At 59.7% G+C, this 20725-nt stretch overlaps 1 protein-coding gene and 1 long non-coding RNA gene across 3 annotated transcripts in view; one reads left to right on the top strand and one right to left on the bottom strand.

Moving 5' to 3' along the window:
- LHPP (phospholysine phosphohistidine inorganic pyrophosphate phosphatase) overlaps positions 1-20725 on the bottom strand; it is a 135130-nt gene that overhangs the window by 2211 nt on the left and 112194 nt on the right. The gene's annotated exons all lie outside the window — the stretch shown is intronic.
- Positions 923-18833, top strand: LOC110256806. Its single transcript, XR_002338823.1, has 2 exons — positions 923-16578; positions 17238-18833. It is a non-coding gene; the product is annotated as an uncharacterized LOC110256806 (long non-coding RNA).

The raw sequence follows: 20725 nt of genomic DNA, 5'->3' as shown, positions 1-20725 counted from the left end.
AGCTCAGGGCCCTGGTCTCAAGGCGTGATCTTCTGCGGGCAGCATGGATGGAGCAGGGGCCAGGGGTCACTCTGCCATGGGCTCAGAGCAAGCAGAAGGGGCTCAGGGAGGTGTCCAGGGGGAGGGGACCGTCAGGAGGGAGGTGAGTGTGCCCTGAGTCGGGGGGGGGGCTGGGGTGTGGGGAGGAGGGGGACAGCCGTGATCTGCCCTCACACATGGCTTTCTGGAGGGTGCATGACTTTTGGGACAAGACAAGGGGACACGTGCACGAGCACTCGCCACCACCCGCCAGGTCAGCACCTCTCTCGTGTCAGTGGAGGTGCTTTAAGGGATATTATTTAGTTCTTGCCAGAGTCAAGCCGTCTAGTGAACAGGGGAGTTTCAGATCCACGTTATCCCGCATCAGGGCTGAACTACGTACGTGGCACTATCGAGAGGCTGTGGGCGGCACGCGCTCTGGGAAACTGTTGGTTCCTACTTGTGGCCCACCAGCTCCACTCCTAGGTGTGCAACACAACCAAATGCATCGGGATATTCACCAAAGACATGTACCAGAGCGTTGCAAGCAGCTTCAGTAATAGAAAAAGGGCAGACGCTGCACACATCTTACCAATGGGAGAAGCGAGACGGGGGTAGAATGCACACGCATCAGTGCAGGACACCGCCACCCGCAGCGGCTCACTCTCCAGGCTGCCGGGTCTGCCCACCGCCCCCGACAGACATCACAAGGGCGGAGGAAGCCAGGCTCCGGGAACACAAACGGGTCGACCTGTTTGTACCAAATTCAGGAACCAGAGCCACCAGTCTCCAGTGTGGCGGCCAGAAGGTGGCTCCTTCTTGGGGGAATAGGACAGGGGTGCTGGCAGTGGGAGGTGACTGCAGGGGTGGCACACAGGGGAAAATGCATCACACTGTCTTTTTTTTTTTTTTTTTCTCCCCACCACATCTGCACATGGAAGTCCCCGGCCAGGGATCAAACCTGAGAGAGAGAAGGCCAGGTCCTTAACTTCTCTACCACAGTGGGAACTCCACCCCATTCATTTTTAGTGCACTTTACCTGCAAATAAACATTCATATACATAACACGCTCCTGAGATGTATACCTTGAAAATGTAAAAGTTACATATAATCTCCCAAGTGCGAGGGGTCTACGAGCCTCTTCTCCATGGCCTATGGGTCAAATTCTGCCAGCAGTGTTTCTACACAGCCCTCGAGCTAAGAATGGTTTTTACATTTTAAAACCTGTATAAAGAAGAGAATGTGCAACAGACACCACACGTGCCTGGCAAGCCTGAACCAGCTGTTGCCTGGGCCTCTGCAGCCGAGGCTCTGGGACCCCTGGTTCTGGCCGCCCGCCCGCCATGGGCCAGTCCCTTTCCATGCTCCCAGGGGAGGGCGCTCACGGCCTCCCGGGGTCTCTGTGGACCCTTCCTGCGGGAGGGACCCCAGCGCTGTCTGCCCAGGCCCCTGGTGGGCAGCACCCCCTCCCCGAGACAGACCGAGGGGGCTCCCCTTACTCAGGTCCTTCCAGAGCAGGCTGGGGTGGGAGGGTCCTTCTCTCAGCAGCTCTACCTGAGACGGGACCCAGGGCACAGCAAGGTGGGCCGACAGGTGGACCAGAGGGACCCTCCAAGAGAGATGGTGATGGCCCCCCTGACGGCAGTAAACCCACCCTGGCAAACGGTCTCTCTGCCTCAGCTTCCTCATCTGTGCCTGAGTGTGGAGCAGGGCGCCAGCCCTCACCCACTGGTGACCTCGGGTGAGCCTGCTACACCCCCAGGCCGTGGCGTCCCTGCTCCTAGAACAGCCCAGGCTCTGGTGAGGCGTGCGGGAGACACGCCAGGCTGAGGGGGCAGGCCTGGCAGTGGGGGTGGGCTGCGGTGACGGGGGGATCCAGCCCCGTGATCACCACTAGTGAGTCTGCAAGCTGCTGGGAGGGCACTGGCCATGGGGCAGGCGGGCTGGTGGGGAGACAAACGAGACGCTTGGACGCCATCAGCTTCTGAGGCACAGGGAAGACAGCCAGGGGGTGGGGGGCAGATGCAAACACAGGCATGGCAGCAGGAGGGAGGGGCAGGGAGGCTGGACCAGAACCCCAGGGGACACCCCAGTGGCCAAGTGCCTGAAGGAAGCAGCCAGTTGTGGCCCTGGCCTCCTGGCCCCTGGTCTTGCCTCGAGCTTGGCCTGTGTGCCTGAGGCTGTAGCCCAGCATCACCCAGGCTGCACCCTTGCCAGCTTCCCTCAGCTGCCCCTGGGGCCGGAGGGCAGACCCCAGGCCGGCTCACTGACATGGAAGTGCCCTAGCCCCGACTTAGGGGAAAGTGGGACATCTTTAGGCCACGTCTATCCACCAGTTCCCATCAGATTCCCAACTTTTCTGTCCAGGACAGGAAGGGCAGGTGGGACTTTCCCCCAGCAAACCCCGCACCCCGATTCCTCCGCATCCCTAGGCACTTGGCCCCAGGCCTGCCCTCCTCCGACCTTCACTGGCCCTCAGGCCAGCCTCACTGTCCAGTCAAATGAACTTGACCCCGAGAGGGAACAAGAAACCTGCCATAAAAGATGAGGCTCTGTAATGAGATTCTAGGTGGCCCCACCCAGCATACGGTACCGAGCCGAGTGGGTACATGGCTAATTATGTTTAATTACATATCATTTAAATTCAAGAATCCATTAAAGGGAAGGATTGCATTAGCAGCCAGCCGCTGTTTGCCAACACACAGAAGAAATCGTGGACTTTTATGTCTTAATTACACGACGCTGCCGTGGGCTGCAGCTCTCAGGGGGCCGGGCTGCATGGAGGGGACGCATTCTGGGCCCACCTGCTCTGACGCCCCCTATGCTGGGCCTCACTGGGCAGGGATGGACCCCACGCCACACTGGCTGGTAACCTGGGATCCACAGGCCTCAAAGATGTCACACTAGAGAAGCTGGACCAAGAAACCCAGCAGAGATGTGCCCTATGGCAGTGGGGACAGAAGCAGGGGGTGACGAGCGAAGAGGCCAAGAGAGCCCCATGGCCGTGAGCTGCCCCTGCCGGCCCCGGGCAGGGCATGGGGCGAGGAGGGGACAGGCGGGCACAGCTGGGCCAAGAGGGCCGAGGCGGGAGTGGGGAAGAGACAGACAGACAGACAGAGAAGGACACAGAGACACACACACTCAGAGGGAGGAAGGAGGAAAGGCAGAGACGGGAAGAGAGACAGAGGGAAGGAAAGAAACAGAGCAGGCAGGGGGCGGGGGGGGCACAGCACAACGGAGGAAAGAAGGCAGGAGAGGGCAGGGGTCAAGGAGGAGGGGGGCAGTCTGGAGGGGAGGAGCGCAAAAGAGGAAGAGGAGCGAGAGCCAGCGCACAGAGGCGAGGGAGACAGACTCCGGAGTCTCCCGGCGGAGAGCAGGCCATGTCACATGTGCCCTGCCCACCCCTGCACTCCACTGTGACCTAAGGGGGGGGAACCTTCCCTGCACCCACAGGCTCAGCTGAGGCTTGGCCAGCCCCCCCCGCCAGGTCACCACTGCTCCTCCCCTGTCCCAGACCCAGCCCAGGCCCACACAGCGAGGGTCCCTGCTCTGTCCCCAACTGGCTGTCTCTTCCCCTCTCTTCCCCTCCCTGAGCCTCAGTTTCCTCATCGGTAAGGATGGCCTGGCTCTCGGGGCCACTCTGAGAATAAAGCACCTGGCACTTCACCTGCACCTGGGGGCCCTCAGGCTGATGCCGGGACTGGCCTCTGCCCTCCCAGGGCACCGTCCAATCCCACACTCACAGTCGTGACCAGGGCTGGGAAGGGAAGGCCAGGGGTTCGAAAGAATGCTGGGGGTCGAGGGACATGCGGGAGTCAGGGAAGCTTCCAGAAAAGGAGGCATTAGGCTGGATCTCTAGCACCACCCCCCCACCATCCACTGGAGCACAGCCCTCAGAGTTGGGGGCAGAGGGAGGCTCCCTGGGAAAGTTGCCCCATGGAGGAATGGCAGGTTCCTCTCATCTCCTGGGCTCTCGTGCATGGGTGGTGTGGGTGTCTCTGGCTGAGTCTGAGCCTGGGGACCTATAGGGGTCCTCCTGCTTCCCAGCAGCGCCCACCTCCATCTGTGTAAATTCTGCTGTGGCTCCCAACTGCCCATGTCACAGACCAGCTCCCCAGCAGAGTGGATAAGTCTGTCGTAACTGGGTGCCTTCCTAGTCATCCAGGGTCCAGGACACGTACGCTCCCACAACTCTGTCCATGATATGTCCTGAAATGGAATGATCACTAGGTTCTGTTCCACCTGCAAACTCCTACTCATCCTTCAAAGCCTAACCTACTTGTTCCCATCTCCAACTCTATGCTCCATTCCACAGGGTGAGTTTCTCTTTCTCTGAGTTCCTAGAACTTGCCCCTCAACCCATTCTGGTTGGGCACCTGCTGGGGCCCTGCTGATCTGGGCTGCCTAGAGGGAGGGGCTAGGCCTCCTGCCCCTGGCGGCCACCCACATAGGCTTGGCTCAGAGCAGGCACCCAGGAAGTATCCGCCGTCAAGTGAGTGAACAAAGGCCCCCAGCCGGCAGGGCATCGCCTGTCCTTACTTATTCCGCCCCCTCATGCCCTGTGAGCCGAGGGAAGGAGGGAACAAGAGGCAGAGAGCAAGGCCAACCCGTGCCAGGCCTGGACAGTGACACAGGGACCGTCTTTATACCAGCCCAAGGAAAGTGGCAGCTGGGAGCCAGCATAGGAGCCCAGCAAGGACGTCTCCACGCCCACCTCCTCCTCCCGGGGCCCAGGAGCGCCAGCACCTCCTCTCTGCTCCACTGACCGAGGGGGCACAGGTGCAGCCGCTCCCTGTGAAGTTCTTGAAGAATCTGTGCCACCCGCCCGGCACCTCCCCACCCGGGTCAGCTCCAAGCAGAGCCTCCTAAGACCGAGGGCCACAGCACTGCCCAGCAGGGAGGGGCAGGCGTCCTTGTCCCCGATTGTTTTGGAAGGGCCAGCCGCCCCCTTGGTGGCCGAGGGCCGAGCGCTGGGGGTGGACTGACCAAGTGAATCCAGGGAACCGGGCCCGGGATCCGGGGGTGACGCCACTGAGACTGACGCCAACTCTGGGCTGTGCTGACGAAGTTGGAGGAAAAGGACAGAGGGCTTTGATTCATGAGGCCGGAGGTGATGAGGCTGGGCATCTTTCCACCCAAGCCCCAGGGGTCCAAGATCCAGGGCCTGAGTGGCTGTTTCTAAGATGGTTCAGGCCAAAGTGTGGCCTCCGGCAAATGCCAGGAGGACGGCGCCTGGGCTCTGCCTCCACCTGCCCTCGCCCGTGCTTTTCTGAAGCCTGATTAGGGGTTCCTGCCACAAGCCCTGGCACAGGGCTTCCTGGGCTGTCACCCACCTGCTGGCCCTGGACAGTTAACTCTTAAGACGGCAGCATGCTGGGACCCAGTGGGGCAGCCAGAGCTGGCCGCTGGCAGGTGAGACTTTGTGGTGGAGAGATGGGGAGGGCGCGGTCAGCCACTGGTCCCAGAGGTGGGGCAGGGCGGGCGGGGCAGGCCCAGACTTGGGCAGACACCCCAGGCGCCTCCAGGAACCACTGGTCCTGCGGCTGACGGAGAAACCTACGCAGAAGCGGCTCCCTGAGGAGCCCGTGCCTCATCCTGCCAAGGTCCCCCGAGCCCCGCTTCACTAGGGGACGCTAACCCCATCTCTGCCTGCAGGGAGGCCACCGGGAGACAAGGCCCCAGGCCCTGTGCCGTCCTGCCTGGACTTGCCATCAGCCCCAGCCTCAGCTCGCCCTTCTCGCTCAGAAACCTGCTCCTGTGCCCCCTCCCCCAGCCCCGTCCAGCGAGGCCTCAGCTCCTCTGGCTCGTGCCCCCCAATACCCCCCCTCAGTCCCACCTGCCTGGGCTCAGCCTCTACCTGAAACCAGCCTGGAGCCCCCGAGCCCCACCTCAGGACCCTGCCACCTGGGGCACCTCCTGCCACTGATGGCAGAGAGCTGCCCTCCTGTCGCCCAACTGGCTCACACAGCTTTAAAATCACATGGAGACCCAAACACTGGACTAAAAGCCCAGGCCTGAGACAGTCCTTGCCTCGGGGCCCCCTGAGGACCCCGGCTCCCTGGCCAGGAAGGGGAAGGGGAAACACCTCTGCTGGCTGGGACCTCCCTCAGAGTCAGAGCTCTGCCGGGGGAGGGGGCTGCCACTCAGAGCTCCCCTTCCTGGCAGGTGCCTGGGCCACCCCGGGCCCTCTGTCTGCCTGCTCATCTGTAATGGGCAGGGGTGGGGAGGGCGAGGAGGTAAGCAGTCCCCAGAGCACCCCTCCCCCACGGAGTCTGCGAATGAGGGAGCAGAGGTGAACCCTGAGGTGACCTGACATTAAGGGGGAGGGGGCAAAGGCCTCGAGTTTTGGCTGCCTCTGCCCCTCCCTCCCACCTCCGCGTGTCAGAGGATCTAAAGATGGGGGAGGGTCCTGTGCCCACCCACTGGGGGACACACCCTTCCTGCATGTGCACCCGTGGGCTGGGGTCGGCCAGGGTGCCACCCAGAGAGAATGGAAGGTCCCATCCGTGTTTTCCACCTTGCAGCCTGGGCAGTCCTCAGACGCCCCCTTCCTGCAGGCAAGTGGCGCCCCAGGGCCCAGAAGCCTGCCCTGGCTCACCCGTCCTGCAGCTGGGAAGGACCAGGAGTCAGTCCCAGCAGAAGGAGGGGCTTGCTGGACCAGGCCCAGGGGCTCTGAGCCCAGACCTGCCATAGACTGGAGTCCCACCCGGCCAGCAGGCAGGACCTGGGACCCGGCAGAGCTCGCCTGGCTTGGGGGATGGGTGAGCTTCAGACGCTGCACCACAAGGACAAGGGGACAAGGGGGCACCAGCCCCCAGGGCTGCTGTGGGCAGACTTTGAGGACTCTTTCCCATGTGCCCTGCACGATGCCCCCAGGTGGGCACCATGACCGGCCCGTTCCAGAGACTATGACACAGATGCAAGGGGAGCAGGAACTTGCCCAAAGTCACAGGCAGGAGATGGCAGAGCTGGGACTTCAATCCCGTGTGTCTGGATTTAAATCTGGGGTCACTTGAGCGAGCCTTCCCTTGGCACACAGGACATATTCGACATCTGGGAATCATCAGAGGTGGCAGGTCCCCCCCTCGCCAGGCCGAGAGCTCTGTGCGCAGGTGCGCCCTCACCTTCGGGTCAGCTCCAGGCCAGGCACGGCCCGGGAAGTGTCTGCCCGCCCCACTAATGTACAGCACACAGCATGGCGTTTGTGCAAATTGGCAAAGAAAAGGGCCAGTTGGTACTGGAGCTGCACATGGGGTCCCAAGAGCTGCAGCAGCCTCCCATGGCTGGGTGCACCCGGGCAGGACCTTGGGGACCCCAGGACCCCTTCTCTGGGTCACATGGTCCCCAGCACCCAGGACCAGGCCTGCTGAGCCGGGCAGAGGGCCGTGGGGGCCCGAGCCCAGCCGGCAGGGCTCTCGCTGTGGGACCTGGCAGCCATCCTGAGGCCACGCTGTCCACAGGGAGGAAATAGGCCTGTTTACAGCCTGCTTCAGCCTGGTGGCACCTTGTCAACCAGAACCCACCCGACGCACCAGCTGTTTCCTGTGGATCAGAGGCGCGATGTGCAGCAACAAGTGGGCGGTGCCGCTCGGCTGCCTGCTGGCACGCTGGCAGGCCTGAGAGATGCCCTCACTCTGACAAACACGGTCCCTTGAACCCACAACCCTGGCGGGAGCCCCTGCCTCCACCTTGCCCAGTTCACATGCACAGGGAGACCGGAGTCACAAACCAGTGGCCCCTGGACATGGCTGGTTGGGCCCACATAGTGTGTTTCAAGAATAGAAGCTCGAAGAGTTCCTGCTATGGCTCAGAGGTTAAGAATCCAACTGCAGCAGCTCAGGTCACTGCGGAGACACAGGTTTGATTCCCAGCCCAGCAAAGTGGGTTGAAGGGTCCATCGTTGCTGCTGCTGTGACTCAGACAAGATTCAGGCCCTGGCCCGGGAGCTTCCATAGGCCAGAGTTGCAAAAAAAAAAATTGAACCTTGGAATTTGGCTTCTTTTGAAAATCTGGAAAATTCAGCAACAATGGGCTGGAATTCTTTAGGCAAAAACAAGCTGATCCAGGGTGGCTGCCGCTCCCCTGAAGGGGCAAGCAGCTTCTAGTGTGCCATACTCCCCACCGTTCTCCACCGTCTCCCTGTTCTTAGACCAGGCCTGGTTCCCTCCCCTCCAGTTTCTGCCTATCCCTGCAGGTCTCTGAATAGGCCGCTGTGCCCCAGGCCACCTGGAACTCATTTCCCAAGGAACAAGTCACCTCCTCTAGGAAGCCTTCCCTGAAGCCTTCCCCCCAGCCCTCACCAGGGTTAGGTGCCTGATCTGTGCCCTGTGGTTACCTGTGCGATGCTCCCTCCAGATTATGAGCGCCCTGAGGTCAAGGGCATCCCTGTGGTGGCCTTATGCTGGGAGCTGGCAGAGACAGGGCTAGTCAGCCAACTGCCTGAGCAGATGAGCAGGTGGCTTCCTTCCTTCTGAGCATCCGAGAGCCGAGTGTCATCACAGGCATCTGGCTCCTGTAAACCTGATCTGTCCTAGGCGCCCAGGCGCGGGGACCAACCTGTCCCGGGAGCCATGGGGGGATGGGGAGAAAAGCAGGTGTCTGAGGCTCCAGGCCTTGGAACCCCGGCCGGGCCTCACCATCCGTTCCTCCCTAGATCCCAGGCCCTAGCATGCGGGGCCCTCTGTAACTTCACCTGGTGGTGGGGGAGGCGGGGTGGGGGGACCTGCTGCCCAGCCCCCAAATGCCAGAGCTCTCAGTCTGGGTGGCAGTGCCAGGCCACAGAGAACTTCCTTCTAGAGAACCACTTCCCAGAATGAAATGCCCTCTCCCCACAAACCCAGCCTGAGCCAGCCCTGTCTGTGGCCAGTCTAACTGAACCCTAACAGACAAGCACCCCTGTGCCCACACGGGCCAGCCGCGCTCTGCGCCTGTGCTAAGCAGCCTCCAGAGCCCAAGGGTGGCGTCCTAAGCAGAGCGGCAGAGCACACGGAGGTAGGGGCTGCACCGACAGCAGCAAGGGGTCTGGGGAGTCTGGGCAGGGCCCCCATCACCCAGGGGTTCCCCACTGCCAGCAGGACTAAATCCAGTCTCCCTAACACAGCCCATGAGGTTGCCCCAGAGCCCACCAGCCACCCTCTGCTTCTCGTGTCCCCATGACCCCCCAGCTCTTGTTCGTGTTCCCCAAACTGTCCAAGCCACTGCCTGGAACATCCTCTCGGGCCCACTTCCCTGTGCAACATTCGACTCAGAGACTCCTCCCCAAGCCACAGGCTTCAGGACCCTTCCCACCCCCTGAATGAATGAATGAATGAATGAACAAATACATGGAAGGCCTCGCGGACACAGGCCCAGGGAATCCGGTCAGGACCTTCCAGTGTCCTGGGAAGAGAACCTCCAAAGTGAGTGGCTCTGTCCACAGAGCAGACGCACCTCCCTGGGAGCAAGGGACCCCCAGGGCACCCCAAGTCAGGCCTGAGCAGTCAGCTATCACATGCCCCTGTGACTCCCATGGGGGCTCAAATAGCGAGGGCGGTGTCTCTTTTCTTCCTCCTTTTTTGCTCCCAGAAAGCAGGTCAGGCCTGACCCTGGGGGTCCCTGATTACAACCACACCTGAGCCAGGGCCCAGGAAGGGGAACTGGGAGGGCCTTTTCCTGCCCTCTGGGCCTGGCAGAGGGTGTCTGACCAGGGGTCTGGGCTAGGCTGGCCTGACCGCTGACCTCGGGCAGACACCGAGAGCCTTGATTCTCTGGCCTCTAAGTGGTGCTGAAAGGGTCCCCCGCCCGGGGCTGCGGTGGCGGGGCAGGGAGGTGGGCCCACAGAGAATGTGCCCTCTGGGCCGGCAGGCAGATCGAGGGCAGGTGCTGAGTGAAGAGTGGCCAGAGGGGAGGGGCAGGCCTTGGGGGAGGCTTACCTGGGGCTCCGCATATGTCCGCAGAGCAGGCACCGCCTGCCCACAGAGAAGGCGGCAGGCCCTGGGGCCCACATGCCTCAGGGAGGCACTCCCCCAGGGGCTCTAGACAGCAGCCAGCCAGGCTGCCGGGGACAAGCCCCACACTCCCGCTCGGAGCGGGAGAAGCAGGCCTGGCGGTGGCCAATGCCAGACCACAGAGACGCTGTGCGGCTGGGCCTGGGGACTCTGCACTTCTCTGAGAGAGAAGGGACAGGCTCTGGGGGCCACTGGCCCAGCTGGTGCCCCCAAGCCCGCCCTTGGGACCCACTTCTCCAAGCTGACGGGATGCTCTATTCATAATATTATTCATAACAGTGACAGTCACTGGGAGCCTGTCCCTTGGGGACCTGCAGAGGGGAATGCATATGCTATAGCTGCTTTGGTCTGCGCAGCAGCCCAGGAGGTAGGTGCTACTGCACCCATCTTACAGCTGACAGAGCAGAAGCTCAGAGAGGGTAAGTGGCCTGCCTGGGGTCACAGAGCGGTGCCTTCTCAACATGCCAGAAGCACTGTCCAGACCCTGTCAGGAGCAGGAGGCTGGGCCAGCAGGTGGGAGGCAAGGTTCCACTTAAAAGGCTCGTTTGGGCAGAGGGTGAGCCTGCTGGGGGCTGGGCACCTGGCTTCACTGCAGAGGAGCCCCTGACAGCTGTTCAGAATATTTTGATAAAAACACGTTGAACACCTGGTGTGTGTTTAGATTAAAAGCAGCTGGCCCAGCCCCTTTCCAGTGCTCGCCAATGGCCAAATCCCCTGAGAAGTCCGCCTGTGCCCCACCCAGGCCCACAGGGACCAGGGTGGGGCACTGACTCCCCACCTCCCCCTGAAATGCCACCCATCGCTCCCCTCTGGAGGCTGTACCGGATCACGAGACCCGGCGGCTAGAGCAGCGGGTCCTGAGCCTGCACACCCAGGCTCTGGTTCTCACGGGTGGCCCAGGAGAGGACATGGGGGCCAAGGGAGTGAACAGTCCCACTCACTGGAGGCCTGCGGTCGTCTCCACCAGGCAAGACCTGGGTGCCTGGGTCGGGGGGATCTTGCTGATGACGGGGATGCCAAGCTGTCCTGGGAGGTGACTCCCCTGATGAGGCTCAGAGCCTGCTGCAGAGCGGGGCTTGCGCCCAGAGCCCCCGGGGAGGGATGTGTCCCGAGGGATGGGCTGGGCCAGGCCTCCCCGCGTGGGTGTGGCGCTCTCCTTCCGGGGCGCATGCAGCCTGAGCTCAGAAGCGCAGTTTCATCAGCTCCAAGGCCTCCAGGGCTCCCGTGGGCTTCTGGTCTACCAGCCTCCACCTACTTTGCTATGCCCATTCCACTTAAAGTGGGTCAAAACTGGCACTTCACAAACCAGGCAGTCCAGGGGCCACAGGGAGCTCAAAAGTACCAGCAGTTCCAGCCACCAGGGAGATGCAAATGAAGGGGGCCCTGGGGTGCGGGATGGGGGACCGTCACTCCCCTCCCCGGCAGCCTGCTGGGCGCCTTCCTCCTTCACTCAGCCCGGCCCAGGGCCCTCGTAGAGGAAGGGGCTGAGCTGAACCACCTGCAGGGCCAGGGCTCCCATGTGCTACGAGGGTCCCTCCAAGATAGCAAAGGGGGACCCGGGGCCCCCACGTGGAGAGGACACCATCCTAAGGAGGCAGCTGTCCCCCTTAAACAAGGCGGTAGTTGAAACACTGAATGTCAGGCACTGAGTGCCAGCGTACTGGGTTCTGAGGGTCCCGAGGTAATCGCCTGACACTAACCAGATCGGGAGCCTCCGGCGCTAACGGGCAGAGGGAGGAGCTGCATCCAGCGTGCTCAGGACCAGCTCCTGGCATCAGCTGCCCTCCCGGAGCTTGGTGGCTCCTCACACACACAGGGAGGTAAGGAGACCCTCCTGGGCCCTCTGGGGTCGGCGGGGGCCACAGTGCGGAGGACCTGGAGGGAACACTTGGCACAGGGGCCCTGGGCAGCTGCGGCCGGAGTCCAAATCCCACCGGGGCAGGGGACTTCCCCTTGTCCCCGTGAGGACCAAACAGGACGGTGTGCGCTGGTCAGGCTGCCCTGGGGAAGCCCGTGTGAGCTCGGGGTGACGAGGCAGCAGTGCTGATGGCCATCAGAGGTGAGAGGCCAGGCGGCAAAAGAGGACCCAATGGTCCCAAGAAGACATCGAGACATGCTTCCAAGAGACTGCTCGCTGAAAGGGACGCATCTGTTCACAGGGACTGTTCCCAGAAGGGTGCGTCTCACTGGTGGCCCCCCTGCCTCTGGGACAGCCTCGCCCTGAGCATGACTCCTCAGTGGCCTGTTTGGCATCGTCACCCCGCCCGGGGCGCGGCCCCTTTCTGTCCTCCCAGCCCCTCACCAACGATAATATTATGTTGGAGGGTCATCTGGCTACAGATTGTAAGATCCATCAAAAGAATTAAGTTCTCCTATTCCTAGAAGTCTTCCTAAATAAATTCCAAAGGGAGCTCATCTAGAGTCTGATACGGGGAAGACTGTCAATAAATGTCAGCTGAACTGAAGGTCAAGAGTTATGGGCACAAGAGAGATGCTCGCAACCGCATCATTCACAACAGAAAAGGAGCCGGTCTGCATCATCCGGCCACGGAGGCGCCACGAAGTTCGGGTTTTCTGCTCTGTAAAGTAAGACGCGGCTGCGAACAATGGTAGGGAGAGGGAGAAGTGGAAGTTACAGGTGCACGTGACCCTGGCTAAAGAAGGGGGCCGGCAGGACCCCAGAGGAGATAAACAGCTGTCTCGGCGTGGTGGGCGTACGGGGAGGCCCGTTCCTCTAAGTTCCCTCGGAGGCCCCAGCAAAGCTGACTTGATAATGTACACAATAATAAAAGCAGCTTCTCGTTTTGTCTTGCCACCGCTTCACCGCAGGCATTAAGGAGGCTGGAAGGTCAAGGTTACTCTCCAGCCCAGCCAGACACAACAAGAGGCACAGCAGCTCCTCTGAGGTCCAGCAGCTCGCGAGCCATGGGAGGGATGGTACAGGCCAGTCCTGAGCCTGGGGCCAAAGGCTCAGCCGGGCGTGGCAAATGCCATCTGCTCTTCAGAGCACACTGGTTCATTACAGAGCATCCTCAGAGTTCTCATCGTGGCTCAGCGGAAACAAATCTGACTAGCATCCATGAGGATGGGGGTTCGATCCCTGGCCTCGCTCAGTGGGTTAAGGATCCGGAGTTGCCATGAGCTGTGGTGTAGGTCACAGACGCAGCTCGGATCCTGCGTTGCTGTGGCTGTGGCCGTGGCCGTGGCTGTGGCCAGCAGCTATAGCTCCAATTCAACCCCTAGCCTGGGAACCTCCATATGCCACGGGTGTGGCCCTAAAAAACAGAAAAAAAAAAAAAAGAGGCCATTACACAGCATCCTTGAGGGAGCCAGGGTAACCCTGGGATGTACGTTACCTGGGACATCAAACAAGTGTCCCCTGGAGACCACCCAAGACTGGCCCTCGCCTGAGACCTCCTGCCCAGCTACCAGCAGTGTCGGATAGACCTGAACCCACCAGCTTTGGGACATAGAGCCCTGGGGGTCCCCCTAGCATATCCATGGTGGCACCGCCTTCAGGTCCACCTGGAGAAGAATTCACATCCCACCCCCCAGAGAGGGGGGTCGCAGGAGTAAGGGGTTTGCTTCAGGCCACGTGGCCAGGATGTGGCAGGGCTGGGACTCAGATCTGTTTTGACTCCAAAGCCAGCATCTTCGTTGTCCCACTGGATGAAACCAGCCCCCCATAAATGAGCCCCCACAACCCAGGAGCTAGAGGGACTTTAGGGTACAATCCAGCCTTTCTTAGATGAGGAAACTGAGGCCCAGAGAGGGGCAGTCGCTGGCCTGAGGCAGCCCAGCGACCCTGCACCAAGATAGGATGAGGTTGTCCTTCCAGAGCGCTGAGCCAGCCACCCCCAGGCAGAGGCCTGAGCAGAAGGGGTTCCTGGGCTCCCTGCCTGCCAGGACTCTGCCCCATCCGTGCTTACAACACGGGGTGGGGCGTGGAGGAGTGCGCACAGCTGGGGACACTGAGGCACAGAGGGAGGGCCTGGAGTGAACCAGTGGGGAGGCCAGCGCCACCCCCTGTATTTATTAGCACCTTCCGCCCCGGCCGGGTTCCCCGAGAAGTTGACGGACGCCACCTCGTTCATCACAGTCCAGACGGCACCTTGTAAATGGTCAAAGCTGCCCAGAGAGGGGGCCATTCGCTCCGGCCCTCGGGGACGCCAGCCTGCCGGGGCGGCATGACCCACACTGGGCCGATTGTGCGTGCAGGGACCCCGTCCAAGCTGCCCTGGCTCCTGGCAGGCCGCCGTGCCCTGGACGATTCCTAGACGGAATGTTGCTTTCTTCTCCAGCCTGGAAGACAAGCTGCTCCTCCAGAACTTTCACTCAACACTACTCTGATTTTCCTCAGACCCGGGTCCTGCCCCACAACTTACTGGGAAGCCATAATCCAGCCCCAAACAAGCCAGCCCTTTGGCCTCCAGAAAGCAGGGGAAGCAGCTCCCATCTGGCAGTGGTGGGGGTGGGGGCAGCCCTCAAGTGCATTTGCTCAGTGATCCTCAGGGGGGCGCTGTCTTCTTTACAGAGGGGGGGAACAGGACCAGAAGGGGGAGCCTAGCTGATGGCAGCAGTTAGGCTCAGGATTCTGGGGCTCAGGTGTTCCCCAAATCTGGAGAAGACCCAGTGACTCATCTTTCCCCCCACCCCTCAGCCTCAGTCCCCCTCCAGTGACCTTTGGGATTGAGCCCAAGGGTCAGTGTATTTGAAGGGCTCAGGTTTGCTGGGACGGGAGGGTGGGCAGGCCAGTCTGGTGATGAATAGGAGGGTTAACAGGACCCGCCTCCTCTGAGTGCTATGTGGGTTGAGGATCTCATGGGAAGTAGGGCTCTGGGTGCCATCTGCTACACTATTCCTTCCTGAGCACCAGATGCTGGGCACAGGGGCTGGCACCACAGGAAGGCCATCTCTCACTGGTCCCTTGGCCCAGGTGCATGCCAGGACTCTACTGTTCCAAGGTCCAGGGCTTTAAACTATACTTAACATCTAATGGGGACCTCTCCCTCACTCTCCCCGCCCCCAGGTTTCCTGACTATTTACTTGCTTATTTTGCCATACAAGCATAAAAATTAACTCATTACAAGTTACCGATTTCTACACCCCAGGGTGTGTTAAAAAGTAGGGGTAGGAGGGAGCAGAGCAGCTGGCCCTGCTGGTGTCAAATTGTCCCCAAACAAGATTCTTTGGTAGAAAAAGCCCAATTTCATCCTCGGAACCCTAGGGTGTAGACTGGGAAATGGGAAGTCAGTTCCATTTCCAGAGGCTCAAGATCAAATGGGAGATGAGAATGCTGGTTCTCAAACCCAGCTGCTTATTAGAATAACCCGGAAAGCTTAGAACAAGGACTTGTGTGCTATCAAAGCTGTTAAGTGCAGCTAAAGCAGGACCCAGAGGGAAATTTATAGCACTAAATGCTTCTATAGAAGGAAAGGTCTAAAATCCATCATCTAAGCTCCCATGTTTAGAAACTAGAAAAAGAAGAGCAAAATAAACCCAAAGCAAGCAGAGGAAGGAAACAATAAAGATCAGAGCAGAAAATGAAGTAACTGAAAACAGGAAAACAAAAGAGAAAATCACTGAAACAAGAGTTGGTTCTTTGAAAAATCAATTAGAAAAGCTGATGCCTGCAGCCCACCCCTAGATATTTCACTTAGTTGGTCTGGGGTTGGCCTGGGGGCTGGCGGGTCTAATCTCCCCTGGTGACTCTAATGGGCAGTGAGGACCGCCTCCCTGAAACATACAGACCATTCAAGGGCTGCCCAGCAGGAAGAAAGAGCCACCTGCCACAAGATGCTGCTTCTGTTTCCACCCCTGTAAAATGAGGGTGGTACCACAATGCCAGCCAGTGGCCGTGTGGTCTGGGGTGAGTCTGCTTCCCTCTCTGGGCCTTAGTTTCCACACCAGGCTCTGTCCTAGACTTGACATTCTCCACCTGTGCTGCTTGGAGCCCCGGCTTCCTAAAGGACCCTGGGGGCGGGAGGGTGGGAGGCAGGCTGCCAGTCCTCAAGAGTCCTGCCTCCTCCCATCCTCCATGGGGGTGGGATGAACTCCATCCCTCACCCCGCACCTCAGGCCTCTGAATGAACACCCCCCCACCCCTGCCCCAGGCCTGCTCCACCATCAGGAACCTCCGCCTGATGCTGTGGTGGCCAAATGCACTTCCTTCCACAATTCTGCACCGACCTCCCCTCCAAATGGTCTTTTCTCCCTGTAAGCTGCTGCCCCAGCTGGACAGTCAGGACGGGCTTGTACGCTGGGACACTAACAGGATGCTTCCTGACGGCAGGTGGAGGGACGTGTACCTCCTGCCCCACCTCGCCTTTAACCAACAAGCCTGGACTCCAAAACTGCACTGAACACACACACTCCCGCCCTCCCTTCGGCCTACGTGCCGCAAGCTCCACGCACCCCCTTAGGAGGTGGCTGTGTTCCCCACACAGAGAGCTGTGGAGACAGGATGCCTCACGCTCAGGTCAGGAGGAAACTTCACGGAAGGACAGTGATCTTGGACCTCAGGACGGGCGAGATCTTTGCCATCTGGGACAGGGATCCTAGTTTCTGCAAAGAGGTGAGTGACGGCGTTTGCTAAAAACCACAGTGCTTTCTTGGACACACTGTGGCTGAGCACAGCCAATGCCCATGAGCCCATCTGCCCCTCGATTTGGGCAGGATTATGATCTGGCCTCTGTTCTATGGACAAGGAAGCAGGCTCAGAAAGGGGCAGTGAATCCCTCGGTCCCAGAGCAGGCAAGTGGCTGTGCTAGGCTTTGGACCCACTCTGTCTCCTGGTCCAGGCTCTCCCCCTTTCCCGCTGTCACTGGGTGCATCCTGCCCACCGTGCAGACTAGGGGCGCCCTGGGGAGACGAAATGGACACCACCCCACCCCCCTACCGCTCCCAGCCTGGGGCCAGGGTGTGGGAGTGCCCCAACGCCAGCACGAAGTGGCTGTCCCTGCGAGGCCTGGAGATGCCCGCCCTCCCCAATGCCCACATCACACCTTGACTCAGAATTCTGAGCCAGGAAAAGTTCTCTTGGCCCTGATGGTGCCTTTGGAGCATAAGAACCATCCCCCTGACTGTGTGTGTCCTGCACGCCCTTGCCCCCAGGAAAGGCAAGGAAGGCCAAGCCCAGAGCCCGCTGGCGCCGGCCCCCGCCATGGGGAAGAGGTGGGTGTATAAATACATAGATGGATCGTTAATGAGGCCTGGGCTTTTCGAACATCACAGGCATAAAAAGGAATGCCAACAAGGACATCCAGCTGCAGCAAACCCCTCATGGAAGGTTCCAGCATGTCCCCATGGCCGCCCATGGGCACCTCCATCTCTGGCAGCCTGGGGCCTTTTCTGTGCATGGACCACAGCCAGTGCTTATTCTGCCCCCTCCACCCCAAGTGCCCATATTCCATCCTCTCCCAGTTCCGTTTCATGTGCATTTGGAAGGACAGACAGACGGAGACAGAGAATGTTGTGTGCGTGCACGAATGAGCCGTTCATGCTATTCTTCGGAAAGAATGATGGATTAAAAACCTGCAAAGCCAGTCAATTGCACATCTATTTTTCTAAGGGGGGCAGGGTGGGGATGGAGAGAACTTTCCTGAAAGGACTTGGCCTTGAAACATTAAGTCAAACAACTGGATTTGGCAGTGGCCCGCTTCCGAGCACTGCCAGCCTGAAGAAACTGGCGGCCCAGCACGCTGCCTCAGGGCTGCGAATAATGAACTCATTCAAAGCCGAGCCCAGGGGCTGGAGAGTCGGTGCACGCAGGGGGCTTGCAGATCAGAGGGGCTGCGGTACCAGGGACCCCTGGGTCTGAACCAAAAACTTGACCTCAGCTGCCCAGTGGGAAACCCCAGAGACCTGTCCCCACGGATGCAGGAGGGCCGGTGGGTCTGTAGAGATGGATGGACAGGAAAAGGCATGATTCCGGACAGCAGATGAAAATTAGGGGACCAATCCCTAAGTGGTTAAAGTTTGGGCAGTGGGCCCTCCAGCACCGTGGCCTTCCCTGGAGGGGCTCTCATGTGCGTTAGCGGCCCAGCTCCTCCCTGGACAAAGGGGTCGTGCTGAGCCCATGGGGCCACGGCCCACACCTGGCTTGCAGTCCTGCGTGGGCCCACAGGACTGTAGCTATGGCTCAGCCCCCATCACTGTTTTGAAGCCAAATTTTCATTTCTGCTGATTGGCCTCTGTCTTTGGAGGCAGCTTAGAAGCCAGAATGGTGGGCCCAGCTCAATCTAGCAGTCGGCAGCTCTTGGAACAGATAAAAAAAATATAGGCCCCACGATGCATGCTCTGAGCAAGCCTGGCCACCACCAAGGAGGCGCCGTCGTGAAGCTCTAGGCCGCTTTACTCAGGAGAAGGTGCCGCCACGCACTGCCCGCCACCCACCAAGTTTTCATCTAGGCCTGCAAGAGGCTCGGGAGAAGCCTGGGTCCTGGCAGGCAAGGCCCCGTTTTCTCTCGGATGGTTTTCAGCAGTGGGGGCACCACGAGAGCATTTCGGAGCCTTCGTTAGCTGCGCTGCTGGAGGAGGCCTTGATTTATGGATGCTCCGCCGTGCTCGCAAATGACCACTTTGCAGGCAGCACAGCTGGTCCAGAAAACAGCGTCTGGTTTTCGCTAACCTTTGCTCCTCTGTCCTTGGCTCCCAGAGCACAATGCAACCTGTAGGCTGGCCCCTTGGTGGGGGGTGTCCCCCAATGCCCCCCTGCAAGTTTCCAACTGTCCCCACCCTCAGAAGGCAGACTTACCCCCCTGCAAGTTGCTGTCACAGCAAGTCCTGAGAAGCAAGAACCCACCAATATGTAGATTTCTGTGCATTTATCAAAACTCCTTTTTTTGAAATTAAAAAGCATAGGAGTTCCCTTCGTGGCTCAGCAGTTAACGAACCTGACTAGTATCCATAAGGATGCGGGTTCGATCCCTGGCCTCGCTCAGTGGGTTAAGGATCTGGCATTGCTGTGAGTGGTGGTGTAGGTCGCAGATGAGGCTTTGCTGGTCGCAGATCCAGCATTGCTGTGGCTGTGGCTGCGGTGTAGGCTGACAGCTACAGCTCCAATTGGACCCCTAGCCTGGGAACTTCCATATGCTGCAAGTGCAGCCCTAAAAAGCAAAAAAAAAAAAAAAAAAGAAAAGATAGACAGATAGATAGATAGATTTTTTTTTTTTTTGGTCTTTTCAAGGGCCACACCCATGGCATATGGAGGTTCCCAGGCTAGGGGTCCAATCGGAGCGGTAGCCGCCGGCCTATGCCACAGCCATAGCAACAAGAGATCCAAGCTGCCTCTGTGAGCTACACCACAGCTCATGGCCAACGCCAGATCCTTAACCCACTGAGTAAGGCCAGGGATCGAACCCGCAACCTCATGGTTCCTAATCGGATTCGTTAACCACCGAGCCACAATGGGAACTCCAAGAAAAGAAATTTGAAAGCATAGTTTGCTGCTCCAGAGAGCAATGCTTCAGGTCGGCTAGACCCATAGTCACTTTGGCAGGTGAGGCCCTGGCGGTCACGTGCAACGCCCCTGGCTGCTCCAGTCTGGAAATGCCCAGAGACCCTGAACCCCACCATACGCCCGCCCAGAGGACCATGCGTTCCCAGCCTTTTCCTCTCCACACACTGAGCACTCATGGGCGTGGTCTGCAGGGGTGGGGGTGGGGTCTGGGATGCCCATCATTACTGAGCTTGGCAGCCCCAGCCCCAACCTGCATCCACACTCAGGCAGGACTCTGACCCTGCGGGGTCAGTGCCAGACCCTGAAACATCTCAGCAAATGTTTCTGGAAGTTTCTTTTTTAAAACACGGGGGGGGGGGTTCCTGCCACATGAATAAATAGAGGGAGAGTGGGGGGAACACTGGTGGAGGCGGGCAGGGCAGGGCCCAGTGGGGCTGGGGCACATCTGGTCCTATGCGGGTATGGGCGAGGGTGCTGACTGCTATGCTGCCAGGGTCACCTTGCAGCCAGCTTGAAGGAAGGGCTGCAGAAGAAGGGGCTGGTCAGAAAGAGAGAAACAAACGCTCAGACTGAATTGAGCAGAAGGTAAGGTTACGGAATCCGGTGTGAGAGAAAGATGACTTCGGCCAAAATGACAGGGCAGGGGTTCTCACCGAGCATGATGTGTTGTGTGAGGGAGCCTCACTCTTCTGTGGGGGCCCATCTCCTGCCACCCAGGGGCCCATGCCTCAGCCATGGCTCCCACACCCCCTGGACCTACCACCCCACTCAGTCCTGAGTGGCTGGCACGTGGGAAGGACCGAGGCTGGGACCATCTGGGAGTTCCCTAAAGCTGCCAAGGCACTGCCAGGGGCCACTTCTGGGCCCTCCAGGCTCCGCTGGGGGGCTGCATCCTAGGGGCAGTGCTGGCTGGGACCAGGGTCCAGAGGTCAGGAGCAGAGCTATACAGCTGTTCTCCAGAGCCCTGGCTTTCCCCTCTGAGAGTTACCGGGCTGTTAGACTTGCATGGTGCAGGGGTCAAAGCCTAGAAAGGCACCTGCTGGGCAGCATTTCCTACAGGACTGAGAATTCTTAGCTCTTTTTGCTTCCTTCTCTTCCATTCTCTGCAACTCCCCCAGAACCCCTCTGCTCTGTTCACAGAGCTCGCGGCTCTGTGCTCCGCAGAGAGGAGACATACAGCCTCCTCTCGGGTGACCCCCACCCATCCATCCTCTCCCAGGGCGACATCAACACAACCACAGCCGTGCACCAGGGATGAAAT

This window comes from Sus scrofa, chromosome 14 (assembly GCF_000003025.6).
Source record: "Sus scrofa isolate TJ Tabasco breed Duroc chromosome 14, Sscrofa11.1, whole genome shotgun sequence".
NCBI classification, from domain to species: Eukaryota; Metazoa; Chordata; class Mammalia; order Artiodactyla; family Suidae; genus Sus; species Sus scrofa.
This window is presented reverse-complemented; position numbering and strand designations above follow the sequence as displayed.